Raw genomic sequence first — 6,501 nt, 5'->3', positions numbered from 1 at the left:
AATCTAGTTTCAAGTTTTGCAATTTCAAGTGCAATTTATAAATTGGTTAAGGGAGAATGATGTTATGTTCATATGAAAGAGTGGAACAAAGGATGATTGAAGTTGACCTTGATAATGAAGTCAGATAATGAAACTTTTCTAATATATTATGGAAATTGGAATTCGAAAATGCTTGAGGCATACATGATTCAAATGAGTCTGATTCTTAAGTGACAAATCAATATCGGAATGCAATAAGGATACAATATATGTAAGAGGCATGAAAGATAATCGAGGAATAAGGATGGCTCTTAGAAATTGTGGTATTGCATAAGATGCAATGATCAAGTTAAGATAAATCTTTGAAGTATCAATCGGATTACAAAGCATACACGTATAATAGATTATAATTCAATGGAGATGACATTGTGATGCAATTATATATAGTATAAGGAAACTTAAGCATATAATTGGAAATGATAAAAAGAGAGTATAAGTATGTAAATGATGTGGAACTATGCACAGGCATGATGAGAATTTGTATGAATTATGAAGATCATTCTATTTAATCTTGGTTATGGATGGGAATGAACAAAGAGAAATTAGTCTGAAGGCATTTGAAAACAGAGACCCGTATACATAATGAGGAATATGGACATTTGAATGTGCGTGTATACATATGTGTGGAGTTAGTGATGTATCCAACTAAAATGAAGAATGGTTTTAGTGGTTCGAGATCTGAACTCAATATATTTGCTGAGTTGTATAGATAATGTAACGATCAAGAATCTTATTAGAAGTTGATTTATGACGACCTAAGGAATTTTGGGAAAATAGTTAAAGGAATGTAATCTATAGTACGGTTAAGCCGTATGAGATGGATTAATAGAATTAAGAAGATTGAAATTTCCTAAATGCAAGGTAAACATGAAGTATGTGGAAATAATTGAAGCTATTAATCTTCCCTAACGCTGAGGATATGTACAAGAATGAGTATGGTGTGTTAATGATGTCGTAAACTACACAATAATGTATGAGGATAGGAATGAATGAATGAAAGTCGAGAAATTTGATATGGAATGAAGTAATAAGATAGTGATTGGTATACCTAAGTAAGTATAAAATGCGATCGAAATTGGTATGACTGAGATGGAGTTATGGTTCAAGTTTAATGATAGTAATAGAAGCATGCTTGGTGTTTCGATATAAGAGATCATAAATGTAAAGGTTACTTTTGATTTGATTTTAAAGAATAATAATAGACATAAACGAAGTACTCGAGTTGAATTAGAGGTAAATGAGGTGAACAAATTAAAATTCCCTATAAAGGGGAGGACATAAGAAGTCGAGGATGAGATGAGAAAATAATAGCCTCACCTTTTCTCTGAGTTCAGTAAATGAAATTTTGAAGTCAAAATTTTATTTTAAGGGGGGTAGTGCTATCAAGCCCAGCTCTACAATATGTTTATTATGCCATTCTTACATAAGAATGCATGTTTGCTTACTTGGATACCTCAGAAATAGTTAAAGGACAGCAATGTACCAAATGGTAGAACTAAGTTAATTTAAGCCTCGAACTAGTTCAAATAGAGATTTTAAGATGAAATTGAGAATTTTAAAACTCCAGAATGACTTAAAATGGTGATTCGGAGTTCGAGAACCGATTTGGAGTCAAATTGGAATTTTCATGACTTAGTGGCAAAATGGTCATTTTTCCACTCGAGGTTAAAAATTGGAATGTTGGAAGAAGTTTTTGATCAAGATTGACTATTTAGAACATAATTTGAGTTTGAGAAGTGAAAATTTTAATTTCGGCATTTTTTCTAGCATAGGGGTAAAATAGTCATTTTGCCACCCAAGGGCAAAATTGTAATTTTACATCACCCAACACTTGTCCAGCACATGAATTTTACCCAATATTATCATTGATAATTGAGGAAATTTAAGTGGTGGAGAGAGATTACTTAATGGCTAAGTATGACATATGGACCAATGGAACGATGACATGTGTCAAAATCTCATCCATTCATTATTTTCCTTATAAATTAGCACAAAATCAGCCCATTTCTCTTCATTATGGCCGGCCAAAACAAGAACAAAGGAAAAAAAGAAGAACACAAACCCTAGGTGGAAAAATTCAAGGGAAAAGTGTGAAAATTCAAGTAATCAAGCAATCAAAGGTAAAATTTCTTGATTTTGACTTGTGATCTACCTTTCCCATGCATTATTTTGCATTTTCCATGGTTGAATCACATGATTTCATGATGGATATCTTGCTGGCTGAACACTTAGAGAGAGGTTTTGATGCTTGATTTGGTTAGATTTTAAGATATTTTTGTGTTTTTAGTTAGTTAGTGATGTGTAGCATGAAAAACCAACAAGAAAAATTCATTTTCTCCCATCACCCATCATTGGCCGAATTCTCCATGTGGAATATTGAGGATGATTTTGATTTTATTTCAAGTGATTTGGTTAGGAATTAGTGATTTATGTTGTGAGAATCAAGTAGGAAAAATTGTAGTGTTGATGCACCCACCATGGCCGAATTTTCCAAGAGAAAATGTGAGGATGATTTTGTCATATTTCAAGTTATTTAATTTGTGTTTGATGATTTGGAGTATTGGGAGAAAAATGAAATTATTTGGAGTTGAATTGGACGTATTGGCCAATTAATCGAGTGATAGATCGAATTAGGCCAATACCGTGTAATTTAGGTACACAATTGAATTTGTGTAGAACACCGTGTTTAGACAATAATCCGAACAATTTGCATCCCATTTCATACATTAGTATAAAGCCTGAATTCATTTTATAACAATTTAGTACAATGTAGTAAATGGCTTATTGTGCATTATATCTAGGTGATGAGCATTCTGGCAAAAGTAAAGAGATAGTACCCGATGATCAAGAATCGAAGTACTTGGAATTCGACTCCCGAAATAGTGAGTATCATCATCTTAATTATCTAAAGTATGTTTTATTCGATTTTGTGAATTTTATGGAAAATGAATTAAATGATTAATTTTTTGGTTTTATAAACAAAATGTGATTTAATGAAATGATTTCATAAAATTGTTTAAAAATTGAATGATGGTTTGAAAATAGAGTAATTGGAGACTGTTTTTGTGTGTTGTAAATTCATGATTCTAATTGATTGGTTTGTGGCAATATTGGCATGAATGGTTGATTTGATAAATGTGTTGGAAATGTATAAATTGTTGATTTGCCTTGAAAGGCTGTAAAATAAAATAAAATAATTGCCATGCCATGCTATTGCAAATTTTATTGTATGGTGGTTTTAACTTGCTACAGTGGACGGGTTTTCTGTGGACCAACCTATTAAAGGGGCTTGGAATCCCGTTATATTTTACCTCGGTTGGAGAGGCGAGTAGGGTAACTCCCGAGGTATAACTTTAGAGTTCACTTCACGCCAAACCACAACGTGAGGGTGAACTCAGCCAACGCCAAGGAACGACTATGTTTTCAAAATAAAAACATGATTTATGTGTACATAACTTTTTAACAGCCTTGGTGGACTCGGTTGAGATAGCTGAAATACCTTATACTTTGATATGATAATAAATAAAGTGGATCGAATGCAAATTGAGGTCAATTAAAATGTTTAAAAGTGATAAAAGACGAAATGAGTAGTTTAGGATAAAATATTTCGCAAGTGAGAAAATAATAATAAAATAATAATAATTTTATCAGAGGAGAATTTGTGAGATAAAAGGTGATTCATAAGTCAAGTGAGGCATAATAAGGTATTTTGGGTACCAAGGAGACAAGATAAAATTTTTAGAATAAAATAATATTTTATTAATAAAATAATATTAAAATATTAATATTTAGTCGGGTGTCGAAATCAGTCATGAAGAAGGATCATATGGTTGATCCAAGTGGGGGAGAAGATGACAAGTACAATTCTATAAAAATATTTGTCATGACATACATGTGATGGATACCATGTTTTCATGTTAGGAGAGTCCCGAAAAATTTACAAAAGTCGGTATTGTACCTAGAGGTACAACAAAGTTGATTTAAGCCTCGAACTAGATCAAATAGAGAATTTATGATGAAATTAAGAATTTTAAAGTCCCAAAATGGTTTAATATGGTGATTCGGAGTTCGAGGATCAATTTAGAGTCAAACCGAAATTTTCGCTATCTCGGGAAAAAATGGTCATTTGCCACCTAGGGACTAAATGAAAATTTTAGAAAAGATTTTTTTGGCCCCATTTAACTCATTGGAGTATAATTTGACTTATCGGAGTATGATTTGAGGTTTAGAAGTTAAAAATTTTAATTTCAATATAATTCGGAGTATAGGGGCAAAATTGTAATTTTTTCACCTAGGGGGTAAATCGGTAAATTTTTTGCTCCAGCACTTGTCAAGACCAAGGGATTTTAATTGTGGTAGGATTGGATAAATACCAGAATATTTGTGGTGGAAAATTAAGAAGAAAAAGTTAAAAAATTAGGCCAATAAGTATGTGACACGTGGCATGCCTGATTATTTTATTATTTTCTATAGAAATCAGCCCATGAAATCCCCAATTCTCTCACCATATTCGGCCTAGGCAACCAGCAACAAGAACAAAGGAAGAACAAAGGGAAAAACAAGAAAACCTAGGTGGAAATTTAAAGAAAAAGTGAAGAAATCAAGGAAACAAGCTAGGTAAGTTAGAATTTCTTTAATTCTCCTTGATGCCTAGCTTACCCATGCTTTTGTTCTTGATTTCCATGGTTGAATATTGAGTTATCATGATGAATTCAATTCTGAAAAATGGGTATGGAAGAGGAATTGTTGTTAGAATAATTTGATTTTAGACTATGTTAGTGTTTTTAGTTAGTTTAGCATATTTAGGAACAAAACAACAAGAAAAGAATTTATTTTCCTCCATTACCATTATTGGCCGAATTTTCTAGGGGAATATTGGCTACTGATCTTGATGTTTATTTGAGGAATTATGATGAATAATGATGAATTATGAGCCTAGAAAAATAATGGGAATTTTCAGAGCAAAAATATGAATTTTTACCCACTAGGGGTATTTTTGTAATTTACTACTGAGACTGATAAATTGAATCTCATTCACAGTCACTAAGGTAATTTAAGTATTATTGGAGTGTAGAAAGTGAGAAGAATTGATTTGGAGTTAAATTGTAAATAATAGGCCGAATTAAGTCAGCACCGCATTTAAGCGGTAGTCGGATAAGTTGTATATCATATCATGCATATATACCGAGCTTGAATTAATTTTATAATGGTCAAGCATTGATGTGGTGAATTATGTATTGTACATTGTGGATAGGTGGTGAGCAAAGTACACTAGTAAAAGTACAGAGATTGTGCTTGGAAACTGGGATTAGGAGTACATCGACTCCTAGAATTGTGAGTGAACTTATTATCGTCTTAATTATCTATAGTAGTTTTATACAATTGTGTGATTTTATGAAAAATGGGTTTAAATGGTAAATTGCTATGTTTTAGGAGAAATTACGATTTTATAAAATGATTTTATAAAATTCCTGGAAAAATCAAATACTGGTTTTGAAAATAGAGTAATTGGAGACTGCTTGCTTGTGTTGTAAATTTATGGTTTTAAATTGAATGGCTTATGACAATATATGAGCATGAATGGCTAAATTGATTTTGGTGTTAGAATTATTTGTACTGAGTATTCAGCCTTGAGAGGCTAGGTTGCAATAAATTGCCATGTCATGCTAGAATGAATTTTATTGATTGGTGGAGTATATATTAATTATTCACTGCAAAGGGGGTTCCGTGGACCAGCCTATTAGAGGGGTACGGTAAACTCCATTATATTCTTACCTCGAACGGAGAGGTGCGTAGGGTATCTCCTAGGGTAAAGCTTAGGGTTCACTTCACGCCAAACCACCACGTGAAGGGGAACTCAGCCAACGCCAAGGAACAGCTGTATTTTTCTTAAACTAAAAATATATTTTAAGTGTATATAAAACTTTTAATAGCCTTGGCGGACTCGGTTGGATGCCCTGCGCAAGGTATCACCGAGAATGAGTTTTGGCACGAGCCAAAGTTTTAAGAAATTCATAAGCCAAGTTGATTACTCGATTTATATGGATTGATTTTATTTGGTTGAAATGAGTTGAAAGGTAATGAAATTATAGTATGATGACTTATTTTAATTGTCTCCATTTACTTGACTTTAGATAGTTTAGATGATATCTGTTTCCTCACTGGGATTTTATAATCTCACCACCCTTATTTCCTCACATTTTAGGCTCGGAGAATTCCATAGTTAGCTGATTTTGACAAGGACCTTCAATTGGACTTGAATCGGTAAAAGCTGTAAGTTTCCAACTTTCGATGCATTTTGGTTAGATGTGGGCCGACGTGTCACTGTAAAAGAAATTTTATGCTTTGGTTATTTGCTTTATAGTATATATGAATATAATTAACTTTTACGCTATAAGAATTATGTACCGATAGTTTTATGAAAATTATTTTACAAGAAAATAGTTTATTTTATTGAATATT

At 32.3% G+C, this 6,501-nt stretch overlaps 1 long non-coding RNA gene across 1 annotated transcript; it reads left to right on the top strand.

The window, feature by feature from the left end:
• Positions 2,122 to 6,284, top strand: LOC108662227. Its single transcript, XR_001928037.1, has 3 exons — positions 2,122 to 2,159; positions 2,841 to 2,921; positions 6,245 to 6,284. It is a non-coding gene; the product is annotated as an uncharacterized LOC108662227 (long non-coding RNA).

This window comes from Theobroma cacao, chromosome 5 (assembly GCF_000208745.1).
Source record: "Theobroma cacao cultivar B97-61/B2 chromosome 5, Criollo_cocoa_genome_V2, whole genome shotgun sequence".
Classification (NCBI taxonomy): domain Eukaryota; kingdom Viridiplantae; phylum Streptophyta; class Magnoliopsida; order Malvales; family Malvaceae; genus Theobroma; species Theobroma cacao.
Note: the sequence above shows the minus strand (reverse complement) of the source record. Positions and strands in the feature narration are given on the sequence as shown.